Here is a 24,596-nt window from a genome sequence, read left to right as displayed (position 1 = left end):
TCCTCCCCTTCCCCTTCTCCCTTCCTTCCTTTTTCATTAATCATGGGGAAATCTGGGCCCTGTAAAGGGCCCAGAGGGATTTCTCGTTCAGTCTACTCTCCCAGGGATTTGTACGTAGACTATCTTTAAAGCTTGCTCCTGAATGTTTTTTTCTTACTTTCTCCTCTTTTCCTAGGTTTTACCACTTAAGACCTTGGCTTCATTCCTAAGGACACTTCTCCCTTCCTCTCGGTTTCAGCTATCCAACTTCCTATCCAACATTATTACTGTCTATCACACAGCCTCTTCCCACTCCTCACATCCTGACCTCATAATCTTCCCTCACAAATTGGTCTTCCTCCTTTTCTATCTCATGAATACTACTCCACATTAAAAAACAAACAAACAAACAAAAACCTGCTCACAATTTGTAGCAACAATAGTTATACCCACCAGAAACCACATGCTGTTTAGTTTTAGGGCCAGATATATTTCTCACTATCTACTGGGGTGAGTATCTGACAATGTTTGAAGGCAGGGACTTTGGGATCTGACTGCCTGAGTTCAAATCCCTACTACTTCTTATCAGGTCTATGAGATGAGGCAGCTACTTCACCTTTGAGTTTCCAGTTCTAAGAATATAACACTGAGAAAGTAACATCAGTTTTTTGAAGATCTTGTGGTGAGAACAAAGTTAATTCATACAAAGCATCTTACCTCTGTTGTGAGTACATGCTTATCATTGCTAATTTTAGAAAAATGTGGGATTTGTTTTGGCTTCTCCATTTATAACCAGGTAGACTTAGAGAATGTGACCTAATCACTTTCTTGTTTTTAAAGTAAAATATAAAAATAAATTCATTATCATGGTTGTCATGAAGACTAAATGATATCAGGCTCAAACATGACCTAGTTCACCTCTTCATGTGGCAGTATGGTCTCCCACATCTCCCTGCCTAAACAGCCCAGTCTGTACATTTAGGGAAAGGAATTAAAGTGGTATTAATGAAAGAGTAACATTAATATTCACAAGTTCAGTGGCTATAATCTATTTTACAAAACATTACAGGAATTCTGGAGGTAAGACAAAAATTGGATGGTGAAAATAAATCAATAACAATGTCATAATAATTGATGATAAAGATGGAATAGGAACTGTCATTGCTTGCAGATGACATGATAGTGTACAAAGAAAATCCTATAGACTCCACCAAAAAACTACTCGACCTAATAAATGAATTTGGCAAAACAGCTGGATACAAAGTCAACTCAGAAATCAAAGGCATTCCTGTATACCAACAATGGAATATCAGAAACAGAAATCAGGAAAAAATCCCATTTGATATAGCAACAAGAAACATAAAGTACCTAGGAATAAACCTAACCAAGGAGGTAAAAGACCTGTACTCAGAAAACTACACAACACTGAAGAAAGAAATTTAGGAAGGCACAAACAAATGGAAGCATGTACCATGCTCATGGATTGGAAGAATTAACATCATCAAAATGGCTATACTACCCAAAGCAATTTATAGATTCAATGCAATCCCTATTAGAGTACCCATGACATATTTCACAGATATAGAACGAACATTTCAGAAATTTATATGGAACCATAAATGACCCCGAATAGCTGCAGCAATTTTGAGAAAGAAGAACAAAGCAGGAGGGATCACAATACCTGATATCAAACTGTATTACAAGGCCACTGTAATCAAAACAGCCTGGTTACTGGCATAAAAACAGGCACATAGACCAATGGAACAGAACAGAGAGCCCAGAAATAAACCCAAGTCTCTATGGTCAATTAATATTTGACAAAGGGGGAAGAAGCATAAAAAGGAGTAAACATAGCCTCTTCAACAAATGCTGTTGGGAGATCTGGACAGCTACATGCAAAAAAATGAAACTCAATTTACACCATACACAAAAATAAATTCAAGATGGATAACAGACTTAAATATAAGACATGACACCATAGAAGTCTTATAGGAAAATATCGGCAGGAAAATCTCAGACATTCCATGCAGCAACATCCTCACAGACATGTCCCCTAAAGCAAGGGACATAAAGGAAAGAATAAACAAATGGGACCTCATCAAAATAAAAAGCTTCTGCGTGGCTAGAGAAAACAGCACTAAAATACAAAGAGAACCAACAGTATGGGAAAACATATTTGCCAATGATACCTCAGACAAGGGCCTGATCTCCAAAATATATAAAGAACTCACCCAACTCCACTCCAGGAAGACAAACAACCCAATTCAAAAATGGGCAAAGGACTTGAACAGGCACTTCTCCAAGGAAGGCACAAGAGGGCCCAGAGACATATGAAAAGATGCTCAGCATCACTAGCCATCAGAGAGATGCAAATTAAAACCACAATGAGGTACCATCTCACACCAGTCAGAGTGGCCAACATAAACAAATCCACGAACAAATGTTGGAGAGGATGGGGAGAAAAGGGAACCCTAGTGCATTGTTGCTGGGAATGCAGACTGGTGAGGCCACTGTGGAAAACAATATGGAATTTCCTCAGAAAACTAAAAATGGAATTGCCTTTTGGCCTAGCAATTCCACTGCTTGGATTATATCCTAAGAGCCCTGAAACACCAATTCAAAAGAACCAGTGCACCTCAATGTTCATAGCAGCACAGTTTACAATAGCCAAGTGCTGGAAACAACCTAAGTGCCCATCAGTAAATGAGTGGATCAAAAAACTATGGTACACGTACACAATGGAATACAATGCATCAGAGAGAAAGAAGGAGCTCCTACCCTTTGCAACAGCAAAGATAGAACTGGAGAGCACTATGCTAAGTGAAATAAGCCATGTGGTGAGGGACAAATACCATATAATCTCACCTTTAACTGGAACATAATCAACAAGAGAAAAAAAGCAAACAAAATATAACCAAAGACATTGAAATTAAGAACAATCTAACAATAGCCAGAGGGGAGTGGGGATGGGATAGTGCAGAGAGCGTTTTCAGGAACTAGTATAAAGGACACATGGACAAAACCAAGGGGGAGTGTGGAAGCAAAGGAGGGACGTGGGTTTGGCCTGGGGGAAAGATGTATACAACTGTAATTGAACAACAATAAAATAATTTTTAAAAGATGGAAGAGGAAATGTTTTTAAAATCAATATTCAGGCATAACTAATTTATTCATTAAATTCTAGTTGAGATCATAAATATACAGTGAGGCTAACATATGTTTACAGTTGTTCATATGGAAAAGAATATAATAATTAATAAATAATACAGAATAAACTGTGTCTTGTGTACTCACAACTATAAGCCTACTTTTACCCTACCCTGTATTTTTTAGCATTACTAAAGCTACTAAACCCTCTGCCTGAAGATTTTGCTCTCCAAGTAGATTTTAGGTTCTTAAGATGGAATGAAAAGGGGCTGAGATTTATTCAGCATCTTGGTTTGTAGATCATTTTAGGCATCCTCTACATGTGTAAACTCTAGGCTGGAATGTAGCCGTTAGGTGTGTTTGGAGTAAAGCTAATGTGAACTGTGATGTAAATTCCACAGAACAGAACATTTTATGTTTCTTTACTGCTGCATTCTCAGTGTCTAGAACTCTGTTTGGCACACAGTAGATACTTAACAAATAAGTGTTAAATGAATGAATTTATACTGTGTAACCTGCCTTATAGGTCTGTAGAGCCTATGATCACAGCCTACCATTATAAGGGATTATTATACACACACACACACAAGCACACACACATTGTAAAACCACCAAAAGCAGAACAGCTGATGTGAGCTTTTCTACTTTGCTTTATAAAGAAGTAACCTCTGTGACCCCCAGTCCCCTATAATTCCCTTTCTCTACTGAGCAGAGCATCTCATGCAAAATCGATGTTCAAAAAGCACTTGCTATATAATTAAATGAATTATTTCTGAAGAAACCCAAAACACTAATTCAAAAGAACATAAACACTCTTATGTTCATTGCAGCATTATTTACAACCACAAAGATATGGAAGCAGCCCACCTGCCTCTCTGTAGATGACTGGATAAAACAACTATGGGATATTTACATAGTGGAATACTCCTTGGCCATAGAAAAGAAGAAAATTTTACCCTTCGTGACAGTATGGATGAACCTGGAGAACATTATGCTAAGTGAAATAAGCCCATCAGAGAAAGACAAATACCATATGATTTCAGTCATTTGTGGAATTGAACGCATAAACTGAACTAACAAGCAAAATAGAGGCAGACTCATAGATGCAGAGCAGGCTGACAGCTCTGGGGGTGGGGGGACATTAAGGGGTGGAGGGAATGAATAAAAAGGAAAAAAGGACTCATGAACATGGACAACAGTGTGGGGATAGTGGGGGAGGGAGAGGAGTATAAAGGGGGCGAATGATAAAGGAAAAAATACAATTGAGAATTAAAAATAATAAATGCAGGGTAAAAAATAGGAATCAAAACTCATTAGAAACAAAAGCATTAAGCAAGGCCAGATATGTGAGAGGACTTTCATTAGGAACTATGTTAAGCAGTTCAAACCCCCTCCAATGGGATTTATAAATTAAAATTTAGACAAGGAAAAATTGAGAGACAGCAGTACACACACCTCAGGTTTGCTTTAAGAATTAATCACTATTTAATCAATTGTGCCTCTGTATTGCTAGATGGAAATAGCAATACTCACAAACTTCACAAAACTGAAATAAATGCTCAAATACAAAGAAGGTTAAAATAAAACATTGTATATAAATAAGCTTTTAGAAAGAGCTATTTTCCTCTTATTTAGGAGAATTTTCATCTATGTTTTAAGTAATGCATTAAAGCCATGAAACAAATGAGGGTTTTCGTTTTCTTTTCTTTTTAATTTCAATTTTTTATTGTTATTCAATTACAGTTGTGTGCCTTTTTTCCTCATCCCGCCACCCCACCCCAGCCTAAACACCCTCCCTCTCCCACCTCCAACCTCCCCCTTGATTTTGTCCATGTGTCCTTTATAGTAGTCCCTGTAATCCGCTCTCCTCACTGTCCCCTCCCCACTTCCCCCTGACCAGTGTCAAATTGTTCTTAACTTCAATGTCTCTGGTTATATTTCGTTTGCTTTTTTCTTCTATTGATTATGTTCCAGTTAAAGGTGAGATCATATGGTATTTGCCCCTCAGAGTCTGGCTTATTTCACTTAGCATAATGCTCTCCAGTTCCATCCATGCTGTTGCAAAGGGTATAAGCTCCTTCTTTCTCTGTGCTGTGTAGAATTCCATTGTGAAAATATACATTAGTTTTTGGATCCACTCATTTGCTGATGGACACTTAGGTCCTTTCCAGTACTTGGCTATTGTAAAATGTGCTTTTATAAACATTGGGGTGCACTGGTTCTTTTGGATTGGTGTTTCAGGGTTCTTGGGGTATAATCCCAGCAGCGGAATTGCTGGGTCAAAGGGAAGTTCCATTTTTAGTTTTCTGAGGAAATTCCATATTGTTTTCCACAGTGGCCTCACCAGTCTGCATTCCCACCAACAATGCACTAGGGTTCCCTGTTCTCTGCATCCTCTCCAACATTTGTTTGTGGATTTGTTTATGTTGGCCACTCTGACTGGTGTGAGATGGTACCTCATTGTGGTTTTAATTTGCATCTCTCTGATGGCTAGTGATGCTGAGCATCTTTTCACATGTCTCTGGGCCCTCTGTATGTCTTCCTTGGAGAAGTGTCTGTTCAAGTCCTTTGCCCATTTTTGAATTGGGTTGTTTGTCTTCCTGGAGTGGAGTCATGTGAGTTCTTTATATATTTTGGAGATCAGGCCCTTGTCAGAGGTATCATGGGCAAATATGTTTTCCCACACAGTTGGTTCTCTCTGTAATTTAGTGCTTTTTTCTTTAGCCATGCAGAAGCTTTTTATTTTGATGAGGTTCCATTTGTTTATTCTTTCCCTTATATCCCTTTTAATAGGGCACGTATCTGTGAGGATGTTGCTGCGTGGAATGTCTGAGATTTTCCTGCCAATGTTTTCCTCGAGGACTTTTATGGTGTTACGACTTATATTTAAGTCTTTTATCAATCTTGAGTTTATTTTTGTGTATGGCATAAGTTGGTGATCGAGTTTCATTTTTTTGCACATAGCTGTCCACATCTCCCAACACCACGGGTTGAAGAGGCTGTTTTTGCTCCATTTTATGCTCCTGCCTCCTTTGTCAAATATTAATTGACCATAAAAACTTGAGTTTATTTCTGGGCTCTCTGTTCTGTTCCATTGGTCTATGTACCTGTTTTTATGCCAGTACCAGGCTGTTTTGATTACAGTGGCCTTTTAATACAGTTTGATATCAGGTATTGTGATCCCTCCTACTTTGTTCTTCTTTCTAAAAATTGCTGCAGCTATTCGGGGTCATTTATGGTTCCATATGAATTTCTGAAATGTTTGTTCCATATCCGTGAAAAATGTCATGGTTACTCTAATAGGGATTGCATTGAATCTATAAATTGCCTTGGGTAGTATGGCCATTTTGATGATGTTAATTCTTCCCATCCATGAGCATGGTACATGCTTCCATTTGTTTGTGTCTTCCTTAATTTCTTTCTGCACTGTTGTGTAGTTCTCTGAGTACAGGTCTTGTACCTCCTTGGTTAGGTTTATTCTTAGGTACTTTATTTTTCTTGTTGCTCTATCAAATGGGATTTTTTTTCCTGATTTCTTTTTCTTCAGTTTCGTTGTTGCTATACAGGAATGCCTTTGATTTCTGAGTATTGACTTTGTATCTAGCTGTTTTGCCAAATTCATTTATTAGGTCTAGTAGTTTTTTGGTGCAGTCCATAGAATTTTCCATGTACACTATCATGTCATTTGCAAACAGTGACAGTTTCATATCCTCCTTTCCAATTTGGATGCATTTTATTTCTTTTCCTTGTCTGATTGCTGTGGCTAGGACTTCCAATACTGTGTTGAATAGGAGTGGTGAGAGAGAGCATCCTTGTCTTGTTCCTGATCTGAGTGGGAAAGCTCTAAGGTTTTGTCCATTGAGTATGATGTTGGCTGTAGGTCTCTCATATATGGCCTTTATTATGGTGAGGAATACTCTCCTCATTCCCTCTTTGCTGAGTGTTTTTATCAGAAATGGGTGCTGTATCTTATCAAATGCTTTTTCCACATCTATTGATATGATCATGTGATTTTTGTCTTTGCTGTTGTTGATTTGATGTATTATGGTTATTGATTTTCGAATATTGTACCATGCTTGCATCCCTGGGATGAATCCCACTTGGTCATGGTGTATGATTTTTTAATATATTGCTGGGTATGGTTTGCCAATATTTTGTTGAGAATTTTAGCGTCTCTGTTCATAGGTGATATTGGCATGAAGTTTTCTTTATTCATTGTGTCTTTATCTGGTTTTGGGATTAGGATTATGCTGGCTTCATAAAAAGAGTTGGGGAGTCTTCCATCAGTTTGGATTTTTCAAATAGTCTGTGAAGGATAGGGGTTAGCTCTTCCTTAAACGCTTTGTAGTATTCTCCTGTGAAACTATCTGGTCCAGGGCTTTGTGTGTTGGGAATCTTTTGATGACTGCTTCGATTTCGTCTGCTGTTATTGGTCTGTTCAGGTTTTCTGCTTCTTCTTGATTCAGTTTTGGAAGATTATATTTTTCTAGAAATGTGTCCATTTCACCTAGGTTTTCAAATTTCTTGGCATACAGTTCTTCGTAGTAATTTCTTACAATCCTTTGTATTTCTGTGGTATCAGTTGTAATCTCTCCTCTTTCATTTCTAATTGTGTTTATTTGCATCCTCTCTCTTTTTTTCTTGATGAGCCTGCTTAAGGGCTTGTTGATTTTGTTTATCTTTTCAAAGAACTAGCTCCTGGATTCATTGGTCCTTAGAAGTGTGCTTTTAGTCTCTATGTCATTTAACTCTGCTCTGATCTTGGTTTTTTCCTTCCTTCTGCTTGCTCTGGGCTGTCTTTGTTGTTGTTCCTCGAGTTCTTGTAGGCATAGGGTTAGGTTGTTTGTTTGAAATGTTTCTATCTTTTTAAGGTAGGCCTGTATTGCTATGAACTCCCCTCTCAGGACTGCCTTTGCTGTGTCCCATAGGTTTTGGGTTGTTGTGAGTTCATTTTCATTTGTTTCCAGAAAGTTTTTGATTTCTTCCCTAATCTTGTTCTTGACCCATTCATTGTTTAATAACATGCTATTCGGTCTCCATGATTTTGAGTGTTTGGGGTTTTTTCCCTTGGGGTTGGTTTCTAGTTTCAGTCCCTTGTGGTCAGAGAAAATGCTTGATATGATTTCAATTTTCTTGAATTTGTTGAGGCTTGCTTTGTGTCCTATCATGTGGTCTATCTTTGAAAATGTTCCATGTGCATTTGAAAAGAATGTGTATTTTGCTTCTTTTTGATGAAAAGCTCTATATATATCAGTTGAGTCCGTTTCATCTAGCACATTGTTAAGTGACAGAATATCCTTCTTGATATTTTGTTTGGAAGACCTGTCCATTTTGACAGTGGGGTGTTAAAGTCCCCTACTATAATTGTGTTGCTGTCAATATTTTTCTTGAAGTCCTCCAAGATTTTCTTTATGTATTTGTGTGCTCCTATGTTGGGTGCATATATATTTACTATGTTTATGTCTTCTTGGTGGATTCTTCCTTTAAGTATTATGAAGTGATCTTCTGGGTCTCTCTTCATGGCCCTTCTTTTGAAGTCTATTTTGTCTGATACGAGTATTGCTACCCCTGCTTTTTTTTTTTTTTTCCCCTGTTCGTTTGCTTGGAAAATTTATTTCTAGCCCTTCACTTTCAGTCTGTGTAAGTCTTTTGTCCTGAGATGGGTCTCTTGTAGGCAGCATATGTGTGGGTCATGTTTTCTTATCCATTCAGCTATTCTATGTCTTTTGATTGGAGCATTTAATCCATTTTCATTTAAGGTTATTATCGATAGGTAGTTATTCATTGCCAGTTTTTCCTACCTGTGTTCCTCTCTCTTTCTCTTTTCCTTCCTTTCCTTAAAGCAGTCCCTTTAGCATCTCTTGCAGTGCTGGTTTGGTGGAAGTGTATTCTTTTAGACTTCTTTTGTCTGGGAAACTCCTTATTTGGCCTTCTATCTTGATTGAGAGCCTTGCTGGGTAAAGTATTCTTCGTTGCAGGCCTCTGGTTCTCATTACTTGGAATATTTTTTGCCATTCTCTTCTGGCTTGGAGCGTTTCCATTGAGAAGTCAGTTGCTAACCTTATTGGGTCTCCCTTGTATGTTACTTCCTGTTTTTCCCTTGCTGCCTTTAAGATCCTCTTTGTCTTGGAATTTTGCCATTTTAATTATGATGTGTCTTGCAGTGGGCCTCTTTGTGTTCTTCGTGCTTGGGACTCTCTGTTTCCTGGATTTGGGTGACTTTTTCTCCCCTCAGATTAGGGAAATTTTCCATCATTACTTTTTCAAACAGGTTTTCTATCCCTTGCTCTTCTTCTTCTCCTTCTGGTATTCCTATTATACAGATATTGTTATGTTTCACGTTGTCCTGCATTTCCCTTAATCCCTCTTCATTCTTTCCGAGCCTCTTTTCCTTTTCTTGCTCTTTCTGGGTGTTTTTTTCTACTTTGTCCTCCAGCTCACTGATCCAATCATCTGCTTCATCAAGTCTGCTTTTAATTCCTTCTACTGTGTTCTTCAATTCAGATATTGTATTCTTCATTTCCTCTTGGCCCTTGTTGATAGTTTCTATTTTCTTTTTCATGCTGATATAGTTTTTAATGAGTTCACTGTAGTTTCCCTGTAATTTGTGGTAGTTCTCTGTGATCTCAGTGAGCCTAGTGACCTTCCTGATAACCATTGCTTTGAACTCAGTATCTGATAGTTGACTTGCTTCATTTTAAGTTAGCATTCTTTCTAAGGCTTCCTCCTTTCCTTTCATTTGGGGATTGTTTCTTTGTCTTCCCATTGTTTGTGAGACTCTTCCTGTTAGACTCTGCTTCTTAAATTGATCTATTCTAACTCCCTGGGTTTATGGTATGTACCTCTATGGTAGAATGCCAATGGGATTCAGTGGTGCTGTCTCCGTTATCTCCTGTGCTCTCTGGTCTTGAGTTGACGTTTGTGGGTGTAACACGGTCTAACTCTGGTCTTTTCAGCACTCCAGGTTTTATTGTCTCACCTGTGGGAAAAAGGGAAAGGGGAGAAGAAAAAAAGGAAAAGAAAAAAAAAGGAGAAGAGAAGGAGGGAAAAAGGGAATAGAAAAGGAAAGGAAGGAAGGTAGAAGGAATAAAGAAAGATCGGATGCAAGATCAGAAGGAATTTTAACAAAATTTAAAACAAAACAATAAATAAAAGAAGGCAGGAAGAAGGAATAAAAAAGGTAAAGAATGGAAGGAAGAAGGAGTAAAAAAGAAAGAAGTACATAAAGGAAGAAGGAATTCAGGGAGAAAGGAGGAAAAAAATATGTCTTCTGCTGGCTTTAAATCGGTCAGGTTAGTTCTGCTGGTCTTCTTTTCTGTGGAATGGGAGGGGGTGGTTGGAAGGACTGGTTTCACTTTTCTCCCTTCCTGAGTCACACTCTTTGCTGTTGTCCAGCCTCCAGTCCAGTTCTTTAGGGTCCTCTTTCTCCCCACTAGGCCTTTAGTTCAGCAGTTGTACTGTCCTTGAGTTGTAGCAATTAGGGGCAACTCACACTCCCCCTTCTTGCTCTTTGCTGTCGTAGATGCTAGGGGCTCTCAGTGCTGCTATGGGGTAGTTCAGCCCCCTACTGGATCAAGTCTTTTCGGGGAATGCAGTCTCCCTTAGTTCTGCAGCTGCCCTCTGCTGGGCGTTCTGCCTTCATCCTAGAGAGCCAGTAGGCCCTTCACAGGTCTGTGTGCAAGGGCTAGGTAGGAGTTGTTCAGACCAGTGCTTTTTTTTTAATTTTAATTTTTTATTGTTATTCAATTACAGTTGTGTGCCTTTTCTCCCCATCTATCCACCCCACCCCAGCTGAACACCCTCCCTCCCCTACTTTCACCCTCCCCCTTGATTTTGTCCATGTGTTCTTTATAGTAGTTCCTGTAATCCCCTCTCCTCACTGTCCCCTCCCCACTCCCCCCCTGCCCATTGATAGATTGTTCTTAACTTCAATGTCTCTGGTTATATTTTGTTTGCTTTTTTCTTCCGTTGATTATGTTCCAGTTAAAGGTGAGATCATATGGTATTTGTCCCTCACCGTCTGGCTTATTTCACTTAATACAATGCTCTCCAGGTCTATCAATGCTGTTGCAAAGAGTATAAGCTCCTTCTTTCTCTGTGCTGTGTAGAATTCCATTGTGTAAATATACCATAGTTTTTGGATCCACTCGTTTGCTGAAGTGCTTTTAGTTGTGGTTGCTCACAGGCAGCTAGGCCGTTGATCAGCCAGTCTGCTGCTTTGGGCCTGGGTTGCATGGCCTGCTGGTCTGCTGCTTTGAGCCTGTGCGTGGGGCAGTTAGCCTCTGCTCCTGGTGCATACCCCCCCGAGGTTTCAGGTTTGGGTGCCCAGTCCACTAATCTGGGTGCGCACAACCGGGGTTCAGGTGAGCGCTGGGGCTGCTTATCCCACGTTCACAGTCCTGGGGCTGAGGGGGGAGGGGCACCAGAGGCAGCAGCTGCTGTGGAGAGTTCTCTAACTAGCCGCTGAGTGCCTCTATTTTCTTTTTCTTTTGAGAAATTCTTCCTATTCAAGCCCCCCTGGTCCAAACAAGCACCTGGCTGCTCACACAACCCATCCTGGCTTCCTCCCAAGAATCCTGCAGCAGACCATGCACCCGGGCTGGGTCTTCAGGTGCCCTGGTCCCCATGCAGGTCCCGGGAACCTTATTGTCCTTAAGCACTCTTCTTACCGTCAGATCTTTCAATGTCCTCTATCTTTGGTCTCCGATCTTCATATATGCTGAAATACCATTTGCTGTTCGCTCTGTTCCTCAGACCAGCTAGGTGTTTCACTGGTGTTGAGGGGACGTGGACTCGGCTCCCACCTATCTTGCCGCCATCTTCCCCCCTCAATCGAGGGTTTTGGCTTTCCACCTGATTATGCTATTCAGCAGGCAGAGGACATTAATCTCCAATATTTCCAAGGAGGTTAGTGTTTTGGGGACCTTTGGGTGGCGAAGTTGCTGGGTTAACAACTTATTTAGTAGCAGGGTATGGCCCACCTGGTTTAGAAAGAAGCTGGAGAAACCACTAATTTCTCCTCAGCATGACACCGTACATACAACCTAAATAAAATAAATTGTGTTAAATGGACAGACATCATAAACAGGTTTACGATTGGAGTTAGTCCCTGCTCCTTCTTCACAGCTGTGTTCTCCCATTGAGTTCAACGATAAAATCACCAAATTGACCTCTGCTCTGGTGTGCATTCCAGTGGCCATCACCATTGCCCATCCCCCTTTTAGGCAGGCAGTAAATAATGAAAACAATGTGATGGCACAATTCAGTTTTCACCATCAAGTTTCATCCATGTAAACTTTCACAGTTTTCCAAAATGTATGTGGGTGTATGCATGTGTATAAGTGAGCATACTGACAGCTTAAATTGTTTTTTAAATAAAGAAAATAGAAATTAAGAGTTGTTTTGGAGTTTGCCTCTTCCTGTCTTTCTTTTGTTTCTACAATGGCAAAACATAAACATAAGGGAAATAACTAAGTTTACTTAATCAATTTTGGCTAAATCATTGCTTGCATCTGAAATAAAACCAGTGGTCTTGTTTCTCTTATCAGTGGTTGCTTTGAGGTTATAAAGACACAGCCTCCCTGTTGGTGAGAAGCAGCACAGTCTGTTGCCTTGAGAAACAAATAGAAAATTACACTTTAAATACATATTTTGAACATCTTGAGTAGCTAACTTTTATGTCAGAGGTTTTCTTAATTACAGCATCTCTTCTGGAAGATAAGAAAGCTCTTGTCACCTTTACTGAATATCACATTATAAGAAAATTTTGATTTTACCCCTTTCCCAGGGGATACTCCTAGCTCATTGACTTGGAAAGAAAGAACAGGCACCTAATTGATCAGAAATTTAGCCATGGGCAGAGTCAATGAGTAGAGTGGTCTTCTGGTCTATGAAGAATTTTTGCTACAGAAAAAGGCATATTCTTCTGTTTATCCCCTTTGGTATACATATTACCAGAAACGATGTTTCCTGTTCTAATAACATCATTTTCTTGTTAACTTTAAGTGGATAATAATGATAATAATAAGTGACAGTCTAAAAACTATACATATATTAATTCATTTAGTCCTCACAAACTCCCACAAGATGAGAATTATTAACCTTATGTTAAAGATGAACAAAATGAGTCCAAGATGTGTTTTTTAAAAAAGAAGATTCAGTGAGCACTAGCTAAGGAGTATCAGAGCCATGATTCAAATCTGGACTGTCTGACTCCAGAGTCCGCACTTTTTAAATATCATGGTCAGGGAAGACCATATTGAGATGCTGACATTTGAACAAAGACCTAAAGAATGTGAAAAAGTGAGGCATGGCGCTATCTGAGGAAATGGCATTCCAGGCAGAGGGGAGCAAGTACAAGGCCGAGGAGGGAACAGTGTGCTTAGGTGAAAGACAGAGTGGGTGGCATGACTTCTAGCATTTTTGCCTAGCAGTAGAGAAGATTCGGGAGATCCAGGTTTGGTGGCACAATCAGGACCTCAGTTGGGGTTCATCAGGTTTGATTGAAAAATTGATTATATATTCAAGAGGAGCTATCAAGTAAGCAGTTAGAATCCAAGACTGGGTTCTGAGGACATACTGCCTGAGGGGGCCGCTGGCTTTATGGATGCACTTATGGCCACGAGGCTGGCAAAGAGCACTAGCAAAAAGTACCAAGTACATGAAGATGGGAAAGTGGGCCAAGAACTAAATGCTCCAACATTTAGAGACAGAAGATGAGGAATTACCAGGAAAAGAAACTGAGATGGAGCAGTGAATGAGGTGGGAGGAAGACCAAATGATTGTGGAGTCCTAGATGCCAGGTGAAAAAAGCATCCAGAGGAGGAGATCATCAGATTTGTCAAATGTCACTGGTAAGGCAAGGAGAGGACTGGAAATTGAGCAATGAATATAGAAATGTGGATTATTCCATAAGTGACCCTGATGAGAGAATTTTCATTATAGTGACTATGCAAAAATCTAATTAGTACAGACTTAGGAATGATCAACAATTTTTTCCAAACCACACAACAAAGATCTGTCAAAAACCAAGCCCTTATCCTTATCAATTACATGAAATGGTGTGTCATACTATGGAAGTTATTTTTTAAACAATGCATAATTTCTGGACAAAATATAGAATTCAGTAAACAATAATTTAAAATATGCGAAGAAATACTGAGAAGAGGGATTCAACAGAGAAGAACATCTTGAAAGAATGGAATGAATACAATAATGTGATTGGGTTATAGGCTTATACTTGGAAGTACCAATCTCTCAATCCAACCTTAGGAAAATTGGAGGAGATTTGTTGGCCAGCATAACTGAGAAAGTTCAGGCACAGCTGAACGAAAGTACTCCCTGCCATTGTCTGAACTCAGTGAAGCCTTGTCTCTGCTGCTCTTCATGTTGGCTTCACTTTCAGGCAAGCTGGCCACCTGATATCAGTCACGCTGGCCACCAATGGCTCCAGGCTTACCTCTCACTGCCCAGCAGTCCCTGTGGGAAGGTCTTTTCTTCCTCAACATACTCATAAGCCCTATGTATTGGTTCTGATCAGCAAGACTATTGTGCTATATATAGCTCAATAAAAATTTCCTGTGACCCTTGAGGCATGGGTTAGATTTAAGTCTCATCCCCACCTTTTGGAGGTGGCACAGTAAGGTCAGCTCTTTCCAACCCACAGGTCTTAGTGATTAAGTACAGAGTTATCCACTAAAAAGTAAGGTACTAATCCTATAGAAATGGGGGAATGAATATTGGGTGCATGAAAAAAGATGTCCATTAGATGAGAGCAGGAAGGAGATTTGAAAGAAAAAAGAATGGAGCCAAGTAATTGTGTAATATTCACTATGTACTTCACCTAGACTTGTTCACATTCTCTCATTTAATACCCATAACAACCCCAAGAGGTAAGTGATACTGTTGGGGAAAGCTTTGAAATGAGAGGAACCTCTAATAGTTGCTTCAGAGAAAACTTGCCGCTAGTACAAAATTATAAACTAATACTTTAAACCTTAGGATATTTGTATTCATAGCCATATAGTAAAAAAAAAATATGTATGATTCATCTGTTTAGCATTACAATCAAAAGCTGTGCAAACAAATCAACATATACAAATAAGTATTACTGAAAATTGTGGTCATGCAGTCTGGTACAAGTCTCAAGGTTCCCTGGTTCAATTTCCCCAGCAAGTGAAGCTCTTAGCTTCACAGAGTGAGGAAATGGGTCGATGGGTGTGAGAAGGGGTGGAGGGGCCCTAGTGTGAGGTGGGGTAGGGGAGTAACTACCACTTACAAGGTTTCTCAAACATCCTCTCAATTCAGGCTCACCTCTTTCCAGTTCCTTAATAATTACACAAATCTGTGCTTGCTTCGGCAGCACATTTTCTAAAATACAGAGAAGAATAGCATGGCGCCTGTGCAAGGATGACACCCAAATTTGTGAAGGATTCCATATTTTTAAAAGAGGCCCACTGCAAGACACATCATAATTAAAATGGCAAATTTCCAAGACAAAGAGAGGATCTTAAAGGCAGCAAGGGAGAAACAGAAAGTAACATACAAGGGAGCCCCAATAAGGTTAGCAACTGACTTCTCAATGGAAACGCTCCAAGCCAGAAGAGAATGGCAAAAAATATTCCAAGTAATGAGAACCAGAGGCCTGCAACGAAGAATACTTTACCCAGCAAGGCTCTCAATCAAGATAGAAGGCCAAATAAGGAGTTTCCCAGACAAAAGAAGTCTAAAAGAATACACTTCCACCAAACCAGGTCTGCAAGAGATGCTAAAGGGACTGCTTTAAGGAAAGGAAGGAAAAGAGAAAGAGAGAGGAACACAGGTAGGAAAAACTGGCAATGAATAACTACCTATCGATAATAACCTTAAATGAAAATGGATTAAATGCTCCAATCAAAAGACATAGAATAGCTGAATGGATAAGAAAACATGACCCACACATATGCTGCCTACAAGAGACCCATCTCAGGACAAAAGACTTACACAGACTGAAAGTGAAGGGCTAGAAATAAATTTTCCAAGCAAATGAACAGGAAAAAAAAAGGCACGGGTAGCAATACTCATATCAGACAAAATAGACTTCAAAGGAAGGGCCATAAAGAGAGACCTAGAAGGTCACTTCATAATACTCAAAGGAAGAATCCACCAAGAAGACATAAACATAGTAAATATATATGCACCCAACATAGGAGCACCCAAATACATAAAGAAAATCTTGGAGGACTTCAAGAAAAATATTGACAGCAACACAATTATAGTAGGGGACTTTAACACCCCACTGTCAAAATGGACAGGTCTTCCAAACAAAATATCAACAAAGATATGGTGTCACTTAACAATGTGCTAGATGAAATGGACTCAACTGATATATATAGAGCTTTTCATCCCAAAGAAGAAAAATATACATTCTTTTCAAGTGTACATGGAACATTTTCAAAGATAGACCACATGATAGGACACAAGGCAAGCCTCAAAATTTCAAGAAAATTGAAATCATATCAAGCATTTTCTCTGACCACAAGGGACTGAAACTAGAAACCAACCGCAAAGGAAAAAAACCCAAACACTGAAAATCATGGAGACTGAATAGCATGCTATTAAACAATGAATGGGTCAAGAACAAGATTAGGGAAGAAATCAAAAACTTTCTGGAAACAAATGAAAATGAACTCACAACAACCCAAAACCTATGGGACACAGCAAAGGCAGTCCTGAGAGGGAAGTTCATAGCAATACAGGCCTACCTTAAAAAGATAGAAACATTTCAAACAAACAAGCTAACACTACGCCTACAAGAACTCGAGGAACAACAACAAAGACAGCCCAGAGCAAGCAGAAGGAAGGAAAAAACCAAGATCAGAGCAGAGTTAAATGACATAGAGACTAAAAGCACACTTCTAAGGACCAATGAATCCAGGAGCTAGTTCTTTGAAAAGATAAACAAAATCAACAAGCCCTTAAGCAGGCTCATCAAGAAAAAAAGAGAGAGGATGCAAATACACACAATTAGAAATGAAAGAGGAGAGATTACAACTGATACCACAGAAATACAAAGGATTGTAAGAAATTACTACGAAGAACTGTATGCCAAGAAATTTGAAAACCTAGGTGAAATGGACACATTTCTAGAAAAATATAATCTTCCAAAACTGAATGAAGAAGAAGCAGAAAACCTGAACAGACCAATAACAGCAGACAAAATTGAAGCAGTCATCAAAAGATTCCCAACACACAAAGCCCTGGACCAGATAGTTTCTCAGGAGAATTCTACAAAGCATTTAAGGAAGAGCTAACCCCTATCCTTCACAGACTATTTGAAAAATCCAAACTGATGGAAGACTCCCCAACTCTTTTTATGAAGCCAGCATAATCCTAATCCCAAAACCCGATAAACACACAATGAAGAAAGAAAACTTCAGGCCAATATCTCTGGTGAATATAGATGCTAAAATTCTCAACAAAATATTGGCAAACCACATCCAGTAATACATTAAAAAGATCATACACCATGACCAAGTGGGATTCATCCCAGGGATGCAAGTTTGGTACAATATTTGCAAATCAATAAACATAATACATTACATAAACAACAGCAAAGACAAAAATCACATGATCATATCAATATATGCAGAAAAAGCATTTGATAAGATACAGCACCCATTTCTGATAAAAACACTCAGCAAAGTGGGAATAAAGGGAGCATTCCTCAACATAATAAAGGCCATACATATATGAGAGACCTACAGCCAACATCATACTCAATGGACAAAAACTTAGAGCTTTCCCTTTAAGATCAGGAACAAGACAAGGATGCCCTCTGCCACTACTCCTATTCAACATAGTATTGGAAGTCCTAGCCACAGCAATCAGACAAGACAAAGAAATAAAAGGCATCCAAATTGGAAAGGAGGAAATGCAACTGTCACTGTTTGCAGATGACGTGATAGTGTACATGGAAAATCCTATGAACTCCACCAAAAAACTACTCAACCTAATAAATGAATTTGGCAAAACAGCTGGATACAAAGTCAATACTCAGAAATCAAAGGCATTCCTGTATACCACATCCAAACTGCAGAAACAGAAATCAGGGAAAAAATCCCATTAGATAAAGCAACAAGAAAAATAAAGTACCTAGGAATAAACCTAACCAAGGAGGTAAAAGAACTGTACTCAGAGAACTACACAACACTGAAGAAAGAAATTAAGGAAGACACAAACAAATGGAAGCATGTACCATGCTCATGGATTGGAAGAATTAACATCATCAAAATGGCCATACTACCCAAAGCAATTTATAGATTCAATGCAATCCCTATTAGAGTACCCATGACCTATTTCACAGATATGGAACAAACATTTCAGAATTCATATGGAACCATAAATGACCCGAATACCTGCAGCAATTTGGAGAAAGAAGAACAAAGCAGGAGGGATCACAATACCTGATATCAAACTGTATTAAAAGGCCACTGTTCAAAACACCCTGGTACTGGCATAAAAACAGGCACATAGACCAATGGAACAGAACAGAGAGCCCAGAAATAAACTCAAGTCTTTACGGTCAATTAATATTTGACAAAGGAGGCAGGAGCATAAAATGAAGCAAAAACAGCCTCTTCAACCCATGATGTTGGGAGATCTGGACAGCTACGTGCAAAAAAATTAAACTCGATCACCAACTTACACCATACACAAAAATAACTCGAGATGGATAAAAGACTTAAATATAAGTTGTAACACCATGAAAGTCCTTGAGGAAAACATTGGCAGGAAAATCTCAGACATTCCACGCAGCAACATCCTCACAGACATGTCCCCTAAAGCAAGGGTCATAAAGGAAAGAATAAACAAATGGGACCTCATCAAACTAAAAAGGTTCTGTGTGGCTAAAGAAAACAGCACTAAATTACAAAGAGAACCAACAGTATGGGAAAACATATTTGCCCATGATACCTCTGACAAGGGCCTGATCTCCAAAATATATAAAGAACTCACACAGCTCCAATACAGGAAGACAAACAACCCAATTCAAAAATGGGCAAAGGACTTGAACAGACACTTCTCCAAGGAAGACATACAGAGGGCCCAGAGACATATGAAAAGATGCTCAGCATCACTAGCCATCAGAGAGATGCAAATTAAAACCACAATGAGGTACCATCTCACACCAGTCAGAGTGGCCAACATAAACAAATCCACAAACAAATGTTGGAGAGGATGCGGAGAAAAGGGAACCCTAGTGTACTGTTGATGGGAATGCAGACTGGTGAGGCCACTGTTGAAAACAGTATGGAATTTCCTCAGAAAACTAAAAATGGAACTGCCCTTTGATCCAGCAATTCCGCTGCTGGGATTATACCCTAAGAGCCCTGAAACACCAATCTAAAAGAACCTATGCACCCCAATGTTCATAGCAGCACAATTTACAATAGCCATATACTGGAAGCAACCTAAGTGCCCATCAGCAAATGAGTGGATCCAAAAACTATGGTATATTTACACAATGGAATTCTACACAGTACAGAGAAAGAAGGAGTTTATACCCTTTGCAACAGCATGGATGGAACTGGAGAGCATTATGCTAAGTGAAATAAGCCAGATGGTGAGGGACAAATACCATATGATCTCACCTTTAACTGGAACATAAGCAATAGAAGAAAAAAGGAAACAAAATATAACCAGAGACATTGAAGTTAAGAACAATCTAACAATGGTCAGGGGGGAGTGGGGAGGGAACAATGAGGAGAGGGGATTACAGGAACTACTATAAAGGACACAGGGACAAAATCAAGGGGGAGGGTGGAGGTGGGGGAGGGAGTTGGGTAAGACTGGGGGTGGTGGTGTGGGAGGTGGGGTAGAGGGATGGTGAGAAAATGCAAATAACTGCAATTGCATAAGAATAAAAATTTAAAATAATAAAAACAATTACACAAAACCTTGGAAGCCTAAACCTCTTAGGTTCTGAGGCTAACACTGGTCTGTTCCAAATTGGCTCTTCACATCAGTACTAGATTTCAGCTTTATTTTCTTCCTTTTTATGCTGTTGATGCCTCTCATCTAGGTTCTTCTCCTATGTCGCTTGCTTTCTTTCTTTCTTTCTTTCTTTCTTTCTTTCTTTCTTTCTTTCTTTTTTTTGTAGACTTCTATATACTTATTTCCCCACTGGTGTTTTCAGAAGTTACAAGCACAAAACAATCATGTTCATTCAAGCTACCTCATTGACAAGAGATTCGTTCATCCATTTATCCATCATTATTTACAAGTGGAATGACTGATAATGTTAAGCATGCTATTATAATCCCTCTGGGTAGCCTAAAGCTCTACCATGTAATTTTAATAAATCTTCCATTCCCAAGGGGTATATATACTAACCTCCAAACCGTACCCACATTCATATATTTGAACATATTTTTTGGCCTAAGTCCTACCCTCATATTTATTTGATGACCCTATTTTTAGATTGGTCTCAAATTGAGGTATCACTGGGTACCTAATAGAATTTGCCTTTTGATCATATTATAGCTATGTTGTCAGAAAACAGACAGCAACATTTAGATTAGTGTTTTGAGCTTGGGTCACCTACGTTTCCATGCTCCTAGATAACAATTGATCCAAAAGGAAGTTGTCATTCAATCTGGAGTTTTCTAACTTACTGTGGCAAAGGTATCCACAATTGCCACATCTTTGTAAAGCACAAATTTAGATGTAATGTAAGCTCAGGAAACCTGGTGGATATTGTGAGTCTCTCCACGAGGCTTTATTATCTCAGAAAGCATATATGTCTCAGAGGAAAGGACACTGAATCACAGAACCAGAGAAAATTCTGCTCGAAGCAGTCCATTTCTTTTAGCTGTCAGTGACTTTTGGTTGTTGGTTTGCTTTGTTTTATAGCTTTCTTTGGTTCTATAAAGTATCTTGACATACTGCCTGAGACCTCTGGCTTGTTCTCTATTCCATTTTTTTTTAGAGTAAGTGAGATGCCACTGTGAAAGTCATTGAGGCATCACCATTAAATTACTTCCACTGTATGTGCAGACAGTCATGTAGAACTCACTCCCACTTCCTTGGCCCACTTTATTTTTAGCTTAGGGGAGCAGAGGTGATCACAGTGGTAGGACAGACTTGATGTTTAGCTACAGGAACATTCTTCCTTATTAGGTCTAATTGTTACTCCATATTTTATAGGGTGATAATTTTACTGGGAATTCTACTTAAGTGAAGAATGTTATAACTTGGAAGGTAGATTAATATCTAGACCACTGTCTGACATACACTGATTCAATACCTTTCACTTACTCTATCTCATTGAACACTCATTGCCTTTGTCCTGTCTGTTCCACTGCCCTAAACACCCTTGTTCCAGATCTTAGGATGGATGGTGCTTCCTCATCTCTCCAGCTTTGGCTTAAATGTGCCTTATTCAGGGAAATTGCCTCTGATCTTTTACAATACCCACTTTATTTTATTTTTTGTACTCATCTGGGCTTGATATTTTCTTAATTTTTAGCTTGCTAATACAACAGAAAAAGTAATTGTATTTTTTCCTTTATTTTATTTCTAGTGCCTGGAATATGGTAGGCATACCCATGTCTCCATATTACACAGAGAAAGGGCCCTTATCTGGTGTATTCACTGTGATAGCTCTAACACCTTGTACATAATGTGGACTTCATATGTATGCAATTAATTAATGAAAGACTTTCCTCTGTAGTTTAATGCCTAATTGAATTGGACTTTTAAAAGTAAAATATCCCATTCTAGATATTTTCCTGAGACAAATGAAAACTTACATTTACACACACACACACACAAAACTAATGTCTGTAGAGGCTTTACTCATAACTGTTGAATACTGGAAAAATCACAAATTCTTGTGAATGAAAAAAGAAACTGTGGTATATCCATTCAACAGTGTATAACTTAGCAATGAAAAGGACCAAACTACCAAAACACACAACATGGATAAATCTTAAATGCATAATGCGAAGTGAAAGAAGTCAGACTCAAAAGGATATGTACTCTATGACTCCACTGATATGGCATTTTGAAAAGGGCAGCACTGCAGGGACAGAAAACAGACCAGTGGTCACTAGTCTGTGGGAATTGGGAGAGAGGGTTACTGTGAGGGGCAGTATAACGAAATTTGGTGGGGGGGGGTGAGGGAACTGTTTTATATAGTTATTATAGTGGAGGGGGTTACATGATTGTATGTGCTTGTCCAAACTCACAAACTCCAAAGACCATGAATATTACTTTATATAAATTATACCTCAATTGAAAAAAGTAAGATAGGTGAGACATTATAATTCACTATACTTCAGAGAACTACTCGCCTGTTCTACAACTGCCTATTTTCCAGAGTGACACTATGGAAACATGTCAGGTCATTTTACTCCTCCAGCATCCTCACAGCTCAGGTCTCATCATGGCCTACAAAGGCCAACCTGAACTGCTAACCTACTGCTTTGCTGACCGCATCATCTATAACCTTCCACCACTTCCACTTTGCTCCAGCCAGAGTGGCCACCTTACTGACCTTCACACACATCAAGCACCATGAGGTCTCTGCAGTTGCTGTTCTGTGCCAGATCTACCTCATGATTATATCCACATGGCTTGTTCCTTTACTTCCTACAGCTCTCTGCAAATGTTCTCTGACCAGAGATGTTTCCTTGACCAGCCTATATGACTAATACTTCTGTCCTTGTATACAGCTTTTCTTTTCTCAATAGGAAATTTTATTTTATTTTTTAAAAATCTGCATACCCTCTTTAGAATGTAAGGATCATAAAGTTTAAGATTGTATTTTATCTCCATATTTTAGAATGGTTCCCAGTTTTAGTAAGCAATAAAATGTATACCTGTGTGATGAAATAAATGAACTAATTAATGCATGTATGTTTTGACAGAGACCGATTTGATGCTCATAAAACCCATTTTCTCATCCTCAGCACACAGCTTATTCCATTTTCCAACCTACCCTGTATATGGGGGTAATCTGACTAGTTCTCATCAATGGAATGTAGATGGAAGAGATATTTTATTGTTTGGTCTAAGCAGCTATAATCAATTTGCCTTCCCTTTGATCTCTTCTCTCCCTTTTTCCTTCACCTGGATGACACATATATGATGTCAGATTCTTGAAGATGTTTGTTAAGCTGGAAGAAGCACATGGCATGGAAAGTGTCCAGGTCCATGAAGACCCATCTGTCAGAACACTACCCGCCCCTCCTCCCACAATGGGCTCTGTAACATTTATGAGAAATAAACATTTATTTTGTGAGGATACCACACTTTTGAGTTGTTTGTTACAGCAGCTAGTGTTACTTACTGCAACTAAAACACACAGATTTGGAATCAAAAGATGCTTCTAATCTGAGGTTGGCCACATGTGGCCATAATTTAGGTTAGAAAACTATTTTCAGATTTTCTACATTGGGGATAGTAAACACTAAGCACTTCATAGGAGGAAATTACTCTGCAAATCAAAAAAGACACATGAAAATGTATTTTTAATAAATGCAAGTTTTGTAAAGTGCAACTTCTCTTACTTTATTGATTCAGGTTCTGTTTCCCCCAAACAATCCTTCACTGACTTCTCTTCTTGTTCTCTCTCTTGATATTTAACATTTACTCAATTAGTATAGTCTCTGTGCCAAGCACTGTGCCTTGGAAGAGAGTGGAGAAAATAGTAACAAAACAGTTAATCATGATGCAAAAGTGTCTTCAGACGGGTTGGGGGGGGGGTTCTACAGAGTGCTAGGAGAGCACAGAATAGGGGAACCTGCCCAATACTTGATGTCCCAGAGGAAGTACCATTAAGTGGATAAGTCAATGATTATGATACATTTAGAAAGTTAACTGGATGGTGAGATTTGACATAAAGTGTTTTTAGAGTGCTTGGAACTATCAAGGAACTTAAAGAAGTTACAGTGAATAGAGGGTAACATGCTTGTGGGAGTGGCAAGAGAATGGGTTGAGTGTGAAGACAAGACCAAGTTCTGAAGCGTTCTAAAAATGATGGAGGGTGTTTGGTCTTCATTTAAAGGAAAGTGGAAACTACTAAAGGGCTTAATATGAAATAATATGATTATACTTGCTTTTTAGAAAGAGTGATTTGGATGAATTACAGAAAACAAAACAGACAAGGTATATATGAACCTGGGAATGGCATAATACTGCAGGCTGTGGCTGCAATTCTCAAGGTAAAAAAAGATGAAAATTCCAACTAGGGAGATTGTTGTGGTGATGCAGGAAAGTTAAAATATTAGGAAATTTTTAAAATTGATATTTTCAGGCTATTGCTATTATAATTAGTTATGTAGTTGAAAAAAAGAGGAAAAAGCAAATTTTTAGTTTTCTAGTTCATTCAAATTCTGCTACTATAGGAATTCTTCAAAGTCCTCTCCTTGGTCATCATTTTGTTTTTCTCTGCATTTCTACCTGTAACCTCAATGACTATCTCTAAG

General features: G+C 38.9%; 1 pseudogene; it reads left to right on the top strand.

Moving 5' to 3' along the window:
* The first annotated feature begins 15,471 nt into the window (after positions 1-15,471).
* LOC112318212 (U6 spliceosomal RNA) lies at positions 15,472-15,569 on the top strand (annotated as a pseudogene).
* Positions 15,570-24,596: the final 9,027 nt, after the last annotated feature.

This window comes from Desmodus rotundus, chromosome 10, assembly GCF_022682495.2.
Source record: "Desmodus rotundus isolate HL8 chromosome 10, HLdesRot8A.1, whole genome shotgun sequence".
Classification (NCBI taxonomy): Eukaryota; Metazoa; Chordata; class Mammalia; order Chiroptera; family Phyllostomidae; genus Desmodus; species Desmodus rotundus.
Note: the sequence above shows the minus strand (reverse complement) of the source record. Positions and strands in the feature narration are given on the sequence as shown.